The sequence below is a fragment of the Alligator sinensis genome, unplaced genomic scaffold, assembly GCF_000455745.1.
Source record: "Alligator sinensis unplaced genomic scaffold, ASM45574v1 scaffold1517_1, whole genome shotgun sequence".
NCBI lineage: Eukaryota > Metazoa > Chordata > Crocodylia > Alligatoridae > Alligator > Alligator sinensis.
Genome location: NW_005842459.1, coordinates 1,013,575 through 1,027,663, shown reverse-complemented (window position 1 = coordinate 1,027,663; position 14,089 = coordinate 1,013,575). Strand labels below are relative to the sequence as shown.

At 40.5% G+C, this 14,089-nt stretch overlaps 2 protein-coding genes across 6 annotated transcripts in view; one reads left to right on the top strand and one right to left on the bottom strand.

Annotated features, from left to right (window-relative positions):
- The window catches only part of CUNH7orf50 (chromosome unknown C7orf50 homolog), an 87,754-nt gene extending 78,450 nt beyond the window's left edge, over nt 1–9,304 (bottom strand). Inside the window, exon 1 of the mRNA XM_025212361.1 lies at nt 9,009–9,304. The gene's annotated coding sequence lies outside the window, so the exon portion shown is untranslated. The remainder of the gene's footprint in view (nt 1–9,008) is intronic.
- GPR146 (G protein-coupled receptor 146) overlaps nt 1–14,089 on the top strand; it is a 71,332-nt gene that overhangs the window by 14,646 nt on the left and 42,597 nt on the right. The gene's annotated exons all lie outside the window — the stretch shown is intronic.

Here is a 14,089-nt window from a genome sequence, read left to right as displayed (position 1 = left end):
ACGGGGTGGTGGGGGTGACGCTCCATCGCCACCCACCCACCCATACCCCCTAGGGCCTTCCCAAGTACCCCCGGGGACACCCCTTGTTGACAACCCCTGATTTCAAACAACATCTTTTTCCTATTGATACCAGAATCACTGAATTTCAGCAGAAGACCAAGTAGATCCAAAAGTCAGAGCAATTATACTGATGCACAAACCTCACATATTTCAACAATTTCACAGAAAAAGGTAGCGTGACAGAGAACTATTTCTTCCCACACCAAGGCTCAGATCTGTTTGGTCTGTTATTTGCTTATGTCTTTTCTCCCCTTAGACGATGTCCTTTGGCTGCTACAGCTATTATTTCCTGGATCACAATGTTTAAGTATTCAGCAAATGCATTGACTTCCTGCCCACAGAGAACTGCAAAGCAAATCCAGGAAACACAAACACTAGCATCCCGGGAAATAGCTAGAATCCAATAGAGCGCTAAGCATTTCTAGTTGTGATCTTTTTTTCTGTTTGTAGTGGCAAGATGTTTGTTTGCTTCCTATATTTTGGAGTAGGATTGTGATCAATAAAGACTCAATAAGCCCTCTTCCTTCTCATCTCTAGTCAGCAGATACAAGGAAAAACACTCACCAGAAACAATTCTGAATTTGTTTTTCAAAGCTTCGCTCTTTTCTTGGTTCTTTTGGAGCAGTTTGCTATGTTGTGTAGTGGTTGAACTGCTGTGCTCTAATAATCAACTGTCTCTAGGACCTAATTCAAAGTAAATGCATCTTTTATCATGTGAGGTAACATTAGAAAGTAGACTAATTTGTTTTACTTGATGCACTTGACTTCATCTTTTCTTGCAACAGGGCAGCAGGATTATGCTAAACCAGTGGATTATTAACCAGAGCACTACAAGATCCTTTTAAGGGTGCTGTGTGGTGCACCCCACAACATATGCACTGTTAGGTATGCAAACACTTATACAGGATTTCCAAGATAAGCCCAGAGATTTCAAATAGGAATCCCTAGTGTCAAAAAACCTTCTGAACTCCTGTACTCTTTCTGAGTTCTTTGCAACAGAAGAATGACTATTATTTCTGTGTAGTCAAAAAATAAGTGAAAACTAAGGGCTGGCATTTTCCGAGGGGTGCCTTGAGACTAAAAAGGTTGAGAACCACTGTGCTAAACCCACAGAATTATTCTTAAAAGGTAGCATTTCAACCCTTCCTTGAAGACTTTCTTTTACCAAAAAATTTAAGTAATCTAGTACATCTATACTTTTTTCAGCCACATTCATGGTTTAATTTTAATTGTGATATAAAAAAGTATCCAATCTGAGAGAGACAATTAGATGTACTATTTATATATCCAGAAAAGCATAGTGAGATCCAGTAAAAGTTGCTTAAAGATGCTGTCTCCTTCATTTACCATCTGTTGCCATTCTTCACCTTCTCCCTGGAGCTTCACCTCTCAAAAGTATCATCTCTCCGGTACTAATTCAGCTCAGTATATTACTGAATAAAGTGGCAGTCCCCAGCTCACTAACGTTAAAAGAAAAGATGCTGGGTTATATAGACATGACGTGATGTGTAATAATGACTATATAATGACTGTACAGTGGATCTACCATGTACTCTGTTTAAGTGCAGGACATAGGGACTGACTTGGAGTATATACACTTTTGTGAACTTAACATAAGCCATGTTCATGAAATACACAGTATTGTCAGTGCTGTGGTATTAGCAACCTTGAGGACAACTAGTTCCTGTTATTTTCAAAGCTTCTAATAACCAGTTTCAGGGCTGCTGGGAGAAACCTCAAAAAGGTGGGGAGAAAGCAGCTCCGAAGCCTTGAATCGTTCTAACCAATTTCAAGGTTTCTAACAGCAGCTCTTTGACAGCTGCTTCCCCTTCATGGTTTCTGAGGCCAGTTAAACAGAGTACAATTACACTATAAAAAATGGGGCTGAAAGCTGCTATGCATTAAAGTCAGGGGTGCTTGACCTCTGGCCCATTAGCCAAATGCAGCCTGCGGAGCCTTGGAATCTGGCTCGTGGGGTTTCCCGCAAGCTGGGGAATTTGGTGGCAGAGGAGGGGCGGGGGGCAGAGGCAGTACTGCCATGCCTCTCTGCTGCCAAAATTTCAAGCTTCACCGGGCAGGTCCGTTCCCCCCAGGCCCAACACAGCCAGATCAGACAGGCCATGCCCCCTTCCCTCCATACAGGTGGAATGAGGCCAGGCTGCACCCCCTTCTCCCTGCAGGGCTAGGCCATGCCCCTTTCGCCCTCCCTGTGGGGCTGGCCCATGCCCCCTTCCCTCCGCCTGGGCAGGCTGGTTGGTGCTGGGCCATGCTCCCTTCCTCCGTCAGGGCGGAGCCATGCCCTCTCCTCTGGGGGGCTGGCCCGTGCCCCCTTGCTTACACCCAACCGGGTTGGGGCCAGGCCAAACCCCCTCCCCCCTGCAGGGCCAGACCAAATCCTCTTCTACCATGCAGCTGGATTGGAGCCAGGCTGCCCCATCCCACCTCTGTATGGTCAGATGGGCCCTGCCAGATCTGGCCCACAGAGGGATTGGGAACTGCCCATCCAACCCGCCAGCCAAAAAGGTTGAGCACCACTGACTTAAGCAGCTTACACTTTTTTAACTAATATGCAAGTAACCGATGGTATTGCAATGTAAGCAACAGGCAAAAAATTATGACTGGTATTGTGTTATGCAGTTACGTAAATTATGCCTTTATCCACTGTATGCTCATAATTATTGTGAGCACTTACAATGTGCATGATGCTGAAAAAGCAGAACAATATAGTCATCAGTACCATGAGAGATTCTGGAAGGTGTTCTTCAAAGGTATACCTATACTTTCATAGAAACATATCCCCAACAATGTGAGAACCTACTCATGGTCTTGTGAAATTTAGCAGGCTATCTGAGGAAGAAGAATTCAGTTTTCTTTATAAATCAAGTGGAAAAAAAATAAAGCAGGACTATATCTATCTTTTCTTAAGCCCAAATCAGGTACTGAGGGAAGTCCATTCAGCTACCAAGTAACTACACATCTCAGGAAGCTGTTGCATGACAATTATTCTCTGAAGAAATAGAATAATATTTGTGCCTTAGCTCGGTTCTAACTAAGCCAGAATCAGTGACATAGTGATGCACTGGGTTATAAGCACTCACTTGAAGAACTGTTCTCCAAAATGTGAATTTGATGGACAGCTGGTTAGAGGAGAAAAGTACCCCAAGTGAATCAACCTATCTGCAGTGCAGCCAAAAAATCTTTAATTCAAGTCATGAATGCATCCTGCAAGGAGGGAAAAGCATTCAGGGGAAAAGGATGTTAAAAGTGGAATGAATACCTTCAAAGCTTATTGGACATAATAATCCATGCAGAAAAATTAATATTTTCTTCAGTAAATAAGCTAGGCCTAGTAATTGAATTTTGTTTTATTAACTTGGCTCCAAAATAGCTCTGACTTACAGATGTATTTTTTCATTGAAACATACTGCATTAGGCATATGCAACTGATTTCATCTAATGCTGTAAATGAATGGAACAATGTAATTACAACCATTCTTTATATTTTTAATTCCTTCAGAAAAATTCTACCAGAAATTTAGTATTAAAAAGATATTGCAAGTTTATTACATTTTTGTTATACAAACTATGAAAATCTGAAACATGCAAATCCTCTATGTTAAACATGAATGCATCTGCCAAAGGGCATTGTTAAAAGTGCCACCATACATTTATTAATTTGATTTTCAAAATAAGGACCTTTTACTTTGAACAAAGTGCTCAGAGTAACTAATGTAGAACTAACAACAGAACAGAAAAATGTTCATTTACAAATGCTCCAATTCCTCAAACATTAGGCTAACTTCCCCCCCCTTTCTAACACCAAACCAATATTTGAACAGTTGAGCAAATATTTGAGGTGCATTTAGTTAGTTACCTATTGAAAAGAACACATTTAATTAGAAGGACATTTTTTGTCTAAAGACCCTGAACAAAATCTGGATTTAAATCACAGGATTTTAAAGTTTATCCTCAAATTAGAACCTTTCCAAGACGTTAGTTATGCTATTAGTTATGCAGGGAGCTTAACAAACATGAAGAAAGACACTTTTCCTTCCAAAGGATCGTGGCCTAATTTGGACACACGCTTTACAAGAGCTGATTCTACTAAGTGCTCTTAACAGGCTCACTGTCCAAATGAGCAAAGGGCAGTGGGAATTCAGACTATGCTACCACCCTAGCAGCCATAGGGCCCCTGTACTGCATGTCTTAAAAGGCCATGGACAGGCAGTACATGTCAGAGCTAAACATGTCCTTATACTGCTACAAAAAGCCAGCGTATAGCATTCAAGCTATTTGTTGCACTACAAAGATCCTAAAAGTACTACAAAATATTAGCACTTTCAAAGAGTAAGCTCTCGGCAGCCATGTGTAATGCTTCTACAGTTGCACATAGTGCTATAGGGTCTCTAGTACACCTAGTATCCCACAGTCCTTTGATTTTCATTTCCCTATCTCCAAGGGGGAGGGAGGAAGAGAGGGGAAAAGAGCAGGTGGCTCCCTGACAGCTCAGCCAGCAGGGAGCTGTCAGGGAGCCGTTAGGATCCTGATGCTACAACCCTTTGAAGAGTCCCAGCTCTCAGTGGGACTGCTCAAGATGGAGGCAGGGAGGGAAGACACTTCCCAATGCCACCTGGAAGTCTCAGTAGTAAAGTTAACATCCTGTATAATCTGAAAAAAAAAGGCCTTCATAATACATTGATTCTGAATGCATGAATGGATTACTTGAAATATATCCTAAACTCTTAAGTTTTAATGATAATCCGAAATCTCAGAAAAAGCATACCTTCCTAATAAATCCTCAGATTCCTCTTACATCTTCATTGTCAAGGTTATTTTGGCATTCTAAATCAACTCAAAGTAGTACAGTAAATCCACTACTGATAGACTGCTTAATTACATTTATCTTTCCTTTTAAAATCAATTAATTTTATTTAATTCCACCCAGAGAGTTTGCAGAAACTTCAAAATTGCATGCAATCCCCTTTCTTATAAAAAACGTTATGCATGGTAAGAACCTTATATCCTAACCAATTCCCAATTAGCTTCTTAGAATAGTTTTTGTTCTAATTGCAATAAAATTAGAGCCTAATGTTTTTAGTACCATAAAACTTTCAAACATTTATCATTTTCACAGCCATGACTGATAAATGAATAGAGAGCTTTTAACTACTGAGACAGTCTTATACTTACAAAAGTAACTGGGGATTTTCTCTAGATTTAATAGTCCATCATGGAGTTTCAAGTTACTTGGTTACCAGTTGGACAACACTCGACAGAGTTTACTTTAAGCAGTGACATTCTGGAATCCATGTGTTCTGCATGCTGATTAGAATGACTTATATGAGCATGGGTTTACTGATTAGGCCCTTATCACAATCTGTAACATAGATTCTGAATCCTAAATTCAATTGCACTTTATGTTCAGTATATAAAAGTCATTACTAATGATGCAGCACAATAAACGATACAGCAGAATGCGATCCGAATACGTTAAACTGCTTTGGAAAGTACAGGAATAAAATGGCATTGTGATATCACCTGAGATTTTGCCAAACGGCAAGAATCAGTGCAAAAATCTGTATGTAATCAATACAGCGAGAAGAGTACCACAAAACCCATTAAAACTGAGTCACGCAGCATTTCTATGGCACTTTCTAATGTGAATGCTAATAAACTAAAGGAAGTAAGGAAAGAATAGTTATTTATTTCTTCTGTATGTACTGTCCCACTTCTATTGTCTCCTATCAGAATCGTTTTGCACAACTGTGCACTCAGGCCAGGCCTCCATTGAAGTCAGCTCCAGATGACACAGGGCGTTGCAGGAAAGGGACAGGGGAGTGGATTGTGGAACATATATGTACAGTTCAGGAGGAAGTAGTTGACAGGCACGATTGGGACAGCAGAGGTAAAATCTTTGTCAGATGTAGCTGACGGTTTTTCCCCTTTGTGAATTCAAGAGCCCCTCAGAAATCAAGAGGAAGAGCTCCTAGCAGGATCCCTTCACTTTCTGGATCTTTTTAAAAAAAGAAGCAACACACAGGATTTGTCCAGTGTCCACATTTCACTGAAACAAGAGAGGCACTTAGAGCTGCCTCCCAGGATAGACAGGATTTACATTTTGAGGATTTTGAGTCAAAAATGCCAAAGTGCCAAAAATGTGGACAAAGGCTCAAAGAACTGGAATTTCTTTACTCTTACATATATTTGATGAGCATTACAATTGGATCAACTAGAAAGAGCACTACTTGTATAGTTTAATCCCATAAATGAGTTATTTAAGGATACTTTATGGTCTATCCCACAATCTCTGGGGCACAGGGTCTGAAAGAAGGGAGTTGAGCACTGCTAGCTACTTTTAAAGGGCCTGTTTTGCGTCTACCCTAGTGGTATTAAGCTACAACTGGGTCGGGCAAATGCAATTTTGCAGCTAAATGAGGGGGAGAACAGGGAGCATAAGATGAACTTCTCTTTCCCAAATCAAGTTATTTTATAATCAAGTGAAAACTTCAACCTGTTAAAAAAATCAGTTTATCTCAAAAACATGAAAAAAAAAATGCTGTGATACTTCATATAATATATACCCCATTTCCAGAAAATAGTTTTCAGCTAGGAATAATTTAAATTGCAAATTCACAGGCAAGAAACATTTCTAGGCAAAACCACAATTGTACCCCTTGTTCTAGTTTATAACATTGTCTGATAAGCCCACAAACTTTCATGTTTTCTCACAGTATTGCCAAAAGTTTCCCAGTATAAACTGTTTCCTTGTTACTTCTAGAAACAAATAAAAAATAAAATATTAGAGGTCTAGGAACTTCTGTGAGTTTACTGATAGACAGCTAGAAAGCCATTAAAAAAAAAGATATGTTATTCATAATGTGTGTAGCTTTTATGGAGAGCAAAATGTAATTTAATGTACTGTGCCTAAAAAACTGGAACAATTGATATGAAAGAATTCACATGTTCAACAAAGAGTATCATTGAAGCCCAGGTTTTCCCTGGGAGTCAGATTATCAAAAGACCCTTCCATTCTGCAAAGTCAAGAAAGAAAAAGGAAACATTAGCAATTTTCTACTGTAAGGAAAGGAGAAAAGAAAAATGCCATTGAATGCTACTCTGTTTTTCAACAAAGAACTTATTATACCAGCCCCCTCACTAAAGCTGTTAGGCCCTGATTATTCAAGAACTAGGGTATTAATGTATGAAGAAAATGTACCAAGACAATGTCTGAATTTACTTTCCCTGTCCCTACTGATGGATCAATTAATATAACTTCAGATGCAAAAGCAAATTAAACAGCTGTGTGGCACCAAATCTTATTTTGTCTGTTTTTATTTTTTAAATTATGCCAGATGTTAATTTTACATTTTGTAGGACAGGGTTTTCTTCCACATACTTTATTATATCTTGGAATACAAAATCCCAGACACTACATAGAAAAAGGCTTACATTTCTGTTTAGTCCATTTTTTACCATATCCTTTCTAATATGTTTTGCAGATTTTTTGTCTAGGCTAGATATAACTGCTCTGAGTGCTGGGAAATCCAGCACCCTCTTTGGAAGACAGTTCCATAGACAACTAATGTTATACACCAAAGGGCCAATCTGAATTTGGCCTGGCTAGTCTCTAAAATCAATTAGTTTCACACATGCATTTTATAACATTACACAAATAGCCAAGGAGAAGAACACAAAGACTTATATAGTAGAGGGTGTCTTAAAAAATGTGGAGAAAAAGTTCAAGAAATACACACACGTATGGATCACTGCTGTGTGCCAGTATAATGACTGCCTGGATGTCAACAGTGAACATTTTGAACATCTATGGCAATGTACTATGGAAGCTCTGCTTCTTGTTTTCCAAGTATAAGTAAATAGAAATGCTAAATTGGGCCAACATTTTCTTGGCGTGAGATCAGTGCAGAGCCAGTGATGTCAATGGAGCTATAATGATTTATATCAGCAGAGAAGCTGGCCTGTTATCTTGGCTATTGTCTGTGCCACAATAAATCTGATGGCCTCCAACATCAATTTATTAAATATTTCCAGCATCATTACTTGTTGAACCTGCTTAAGCAGGAGATCTGTAATTGTAATTTTGTGGAGCCATTGAAACTATACCATTTTACAGGGTTTAAAGCTTTATTTGGGTTTTGTAACATGAACATTGGAATGCAGAATGTGTTAATACAGTCGTATTACAATGTAGACAGTCTCTTGATTTCATACCATTTGAAGAGCTGCAGAGAGAATAGGCAAACAATGTACCATCTTGAATCAGCTTTGTTTAGCAACGTACACCACACAGAACTGCCTATAATTCAATTTTAGGGATATATTTGTCAAATGATTTTATAATCAAGACTATTTCAAATAGAAACAATACAAACTAGAAACAGCACTATATTCTATACTGTCAAATGTCCTAACAGGAAATGTCATAGTTATGATTTCTAGTACAAGTGATAATTGCATTGGAAGGCAAAGTTCAAGAAAACAGTAATGCTCTTGTGTATTAACAGAAGGTCTGTTCTGTTCTGTAGAGCACTAGCCAAGACCATTTCCTTCCTTAATATTAAAATTCTAATCAGCCTTCATTTCATCTGCAGAAATGTATGACTTAAAACTGAGTCCTGCATGTAGCTTAAAAACCCCAGAATATCAAATCCAGCATATTAATGTACAATAGAAGTAATTTCAAATAAAAAAATTCAATGTGGAGAAATAAAGAATACTTGGAAAATCTTGTACGTCTTATAGTGGCACACAATAAATTGATATGATAAAGGAGTCAAAGGTTTGAATCTCAAAGTGTAGCCATTTTAATGAAGAGGCTTCAGTTTTAATATCACAGAAATAAAATGCAAACATAAAAAGAGATGAGTTACAGTACAGAGCAGATCTAAACTGATACTTTTATAGACTGCACCCGAGGGGAAATTACTTACCAATTCTCCACCTCTAAATATACCACCTTGGAGGATTCTCACAAATAAGCTGCAACTTCTGAACAGTTGTAAAGGATTTCTTGAAAGCAGAAATGGCCAGGATTACAGGTCTTCCCATCCCTTTAGATGCTCACTTCCTAGATCTCTGAACCCACAGTCCATTGACAATCCCAGACAGTAAGTACACCGAGCAGGAAGTGAACGAATGAAACCCGTCCTCATAAATTTGTAGTTGCAAAGCCATACATCTAAGTCATGCATTTAATTTTTTAGAACTGCCCCCACCCCCTCCAAATATTGAGAGGAGTTGAGGGAATCAATGAAATCCTACGAGAGGATATCCTAAGAGAAACAGAACTGCAATGACATATTTTCCCCGTCTTTAAGGTCACTGGGTTCAATTCTCTTCCACATGAGAACTTGCATTGCAGCAGACAGAGGGGAGTGGATGTCAGGTAGCTAAATAAAGCTCCCTGATTCTCAGAGCTCTCCCCTACCCTAACGCAGTTTAAAGACAGCCACCATGGGTAGAGTCCTTGATATATCCTTGACGTGTAGTGGAGTTTTTCTCCACCATAGCTTCCACCCCATCCTTTCCATCACTTCTTTATCCCAAGTGCACCAGCAATGGGACAAGCACTGGACTGGGCTACATCACATTTGAACCAGCAGGGAGTTCCACACTACTACAGGTTAATCTGACGAAGCATGCAGCTTCTTAAACAAGCATAGTCAAGAAGGGACTATCACGTATGCTCCACCAAGTCATTCTAGCTCTGATGGGAAATTATCTCAAGTCCTTGGCCACTAGTTTTGCCCTCAAAGGTGAAAAACCTTTTATACTCTGAGAAATCCTACTGTACCAGCTGATGAAGAATCAAGAATACAAATCCTGATCTCACTCACAGCAAAGAGAAGCTCTTTAACATTTAAAAAAGATGAAGCAAAAGGCTCTATAATGACTACATGATTTCCAGTGTCCTCTAAATTGCCTTTCAGTAACCGCACACAATAGGTCTCATCTGTTTACACACAATCAGAATTCAGATTTGCCATCTTTAAAATTCTGTACATTCCGTACTAGCAGGTGCTGCTCTCGCTACTTGGATTTCAGTCTGAGAAAGCAGTTGGCCAATTTACAAGCAGCCCTAAGCTATACTTCGAGAAGAAGTATTTAAGTCGTTGATCCCTTTACTTAGAGCCTCTCAATGTTGATCAGAAAAGAAAAAACCTTGTATGACCAGAAGTACAGTCGCAAAACAATGATTACAAAAGCCTGTTAACTGGACTTCAAGAGTTTTCAACTTTAACTTGATTATAGAAGGACTTTTATAAAACAGGGTCTGAAACGAGTACTGGGACATACTGGAGTGATGATCCAGGCGGCTATATGGGCAGTGAGATAGACATTCATACACTGAGAGATAATCAGCTAATCCTCCAGCTTTTCTGCTGTGTCCTTGGCTGATTTTTTTGCAAGGCCACTTCTCTAGCTGCAGTAATTCTGCACTGAGGAGTCCCTTGACTCTTTTTTGTGTATGCTGGTTTTGTGGCCATTACATGTTACCCTTGCTCAACTATTTGCTGTAGTCCATGTCCTTAGCTCGTCTAGCATTGTGCTTTTCCTTGGTGTATGATTGAGATGGGACCAGGGGATACTTCTCTGGATGCCTGCTTCCCTTTGAGCCAGCAGAGAGATCTTTGGATGCAAAATTCTTGCATATGTCAAAAGCCTGCTTATTGAAAAGAGCAGTAGTAGCCAGGAAGAGCTGAATGTATGGGTATCCAGACTCAAAAAGTAAAGCAGTACCATGGAAAACCTGGCTATTCCAGATGTTTGACTTGCTGCACTTCTGAAATCCTAGTTTGAAGCCACTCAGTTGAGGATCATTTTCCTGTTGAATTGTACCTATGTAAAACGGGCACAACATGGAAAACAATATGGTTGCAAACACCAGCAAAGTGTGTTCCAGTAGAAACTGCTTATTGGCCAGAGCGTAAAACCCATATTTGTTCAATTCCATATATAGGCTTTAAAAAGTTAATTAAAAACATAGTCTTTCGCTGAAATGATGTACTGCAGACAATTCAGTTATTAGAAACCACTTTGCTTCGCCCTTTCTTTACTGATAGGGAATAATTTTTTATTTATAATTATCCAATGCCTTCTATTTAGCATAAACTTTAAACCTATTGCTAAAAGAGTATTTTCACCTGACATGGCAGGGTTGGAAGGTGCTTCTGTTTGCTTAGCCAGTGGAGTTATGTTCACAAGCTGATAGGTACTCTCTATTTATCTGCCCCAAGCAGCTTCAGTTGCTTAGCAGCTAAAGCTCTAAGCGAACAACGGTATTTCCAAAAGAAATACATCAAGTTCAAGTGAGGGCACTGGTGGCTCAGATGAATCGTATGGTTCCAGGTTTCAAATCCTAGCTAAGGAAATAAGGGTTGTGACACTGCAGCTGGGGTGAGTGTTAAACCAAGTCCAATTCTGGCAGTTGCTCATGAACAGTTGACGATCCCATGAGACTGCTCAGAGAAAAGGAACACTATATGGTATCTTTGCCAAACTTCCCTCTCACTTAATACCACCAAAGTAACTGCCTCCAGAGCAAATGTACATAGAATGTCCCTGCATTTGTATCCAACTGCATATAATGAAATACCTGGTAATTACATAACGACTCACCATATTTTTCACGTATGCCAACTATCTAAGATTTTGGAGTATTTTGCACACAAAGAAGAGTGCCATAAAGAGTATCTTACTGAAATCACTATTCTAGGTAAGAAAATTCTTCATCCTCCAGTTTTTTAATTTTGCATAGGACATCTAGGGAAATATTGATACAACAAGCACCAACAAAAAGTGCAGAGAGGCAAGGAGTTGGGATTTTCTTTTCCTCAATATGAACAGTTTTGGACCTGGACTTCTGTTTGTGCAACAGCAATGGCCTTCTTCACCTCAATTCTCCCCCAAAAGAACTAGAAGTAAGACCAAAGATAAAGTCACAGTCAAAATATGCATAGTGACAGGACACAGTACCAGTCTATCAATGTCATTCTGTGCAGAGGTAGACCCATTACACAATTATTGGAAGTGATGAATTCTAAACTTCATTTAGTGATAGGACTTGCATTGTTCAAGAAAAATGAGGGATCGGGGAAGGCATTTTAGAGTTGTTAACAACTACTGTAAAACTGCGTGAAGTAAACTACCCAATAATTAGGTGGACTTGACATTCCACCATGTGGAGTCCTGGGAGCTTTGTCAAACAGAGTAGCACAGACTCAGTTTCTAGTACAGACAAAATCAATATAAACACATATTCTACTTTGTAAGGGTATATATGATCCACTTGAGGAACATTAATATTCTCACTCTTCAATATAAAGGTAACTCAATCATGTGTATGAGATGGTGCCCAAATTCTTCTTCCAGTATACCCAGAAAGCTACATAAATAATAGCCATGCAAACAGCTTTCTAGATGTCCAAATCATAAGTAATCAATTAGTATGGGACACAAGTGCTTTTCTATCCAGATGTTAGTTCAAACCAGCTGGACAAAAGAAAAAAAATTAAAAAGGCAGAAACTTCTCATTTTTCCCCAGACAAGAGGACCAGATTCTGGCCCTCTTTCTTTAATGGAGATTTCCATGTTTTGTAATGTGACAGCTCCTATAACCACATCCCAGGTTCTCTATTTAGAGCAGGGGCGGGCAAAATGCGGCCCATGGGCTGGATGCGTCCATTCTATCCGGCCCGCGGGACCCCTTAAAAATTAAGAAAATTAATAAGTATCTGCCCCTGGTTGACTGTCATGCGGCCCTCGATGGCTTGCCAAAACTCAGTAAGCAGCCCTCTGCCTGAAATAATTGCTCGCCCCTCGTTTAGAAGCTACTACATCAGGCTGAAATCCAGAGATTGTAACGGCCCTGGGAAGCTAGACGTTAGATAAATGAGTCTGAGGATACTCAGCTTCACACTAAGAATTAGCTCCTTGCTGGTGTTGGTATTGGTGGGAGTGTAAGGATGTCATAAATCTACCTTGAGGGTGTATCTACGTTACTGAGTCTATGCCTCTGCACCTCTGTGGGATAGCTGTGTTGGAATCATAGAAAATTAGGGCTGGATGGGACCTCAGGAGGTCATCTAATTCTAGTTCGACCCCCTGCTCAAAGCAGGACCAGCCCCAACTAGATCATCCCAGCCAAAGCTTTGTCTAGTTGGGTTTTAAAACCCCCAAGGATGGAGCTTCCACCATCTCTCTTGGGTATCTTGTTCCAGTGTCTTACTACCCTCCTAGTAAGAAAATTCTTCCTAACATCTAACCTAAACTTCCCTTGCTGCAACTTGAAACTCTTGCTCCTTGTTTTGTCATCTGAAGGGAAGAGCAGTGGAAGAGGATTTCTGCCAGTTTAGGCCACTGATAGACATGCTGTTTGAAGTATTTTAAGTGCCTTTGAAGTGCTCCAAACAGTGAGCTTTTCCTGAAATGTTTGTATAGCCCAGGGGTTCTCTAGCATCCTAAATTGTTATATGTTAGAAGGAGGTGGGGGAAAACAGAAAGGAAACAGAGCAGATCACCACTGGGCACTCTCCTGTGTGCTGGGCTGTTTTTGATAACCTCTAGAGCAGGGGTAGGCAACGTTTTTCAGCTGGAGTGGTGAAAACCCCCACAATGCCTACCTTGGAAGGCACTGGAGTGCTGGCACATCAGTGCCAGCTCCATGCTGGGGGCAACTAGGCACACACCTTGGGGTGGGCTGCGTTGCCCTGCTGTCTGCCCCGAGGTGCGCACGCAGTCGCCGCCATCGTGGAGCTGATGCTGGAGCTGTGGAGCCCAGCACAGCTGTTTGCATCCTGCCCGCTTCTTGCTGCAGCTGCCCAGAGCCCAGGCTGGCTACAAACAGCTGTGTCGGGCTCTGGAGCCCAGTCACCAGCTTTGTGCTGGGAGTCGGGGAGAGACCGGGGTTGTGCTGCCTTGGGCCCTCCCCTACCGCCTGCTCGGACGCACACCTGCACGTGCCGGTACAGAGCTCATGGCTGGGCTCCGAAGCCCGGCGCAGCTGTCTGCA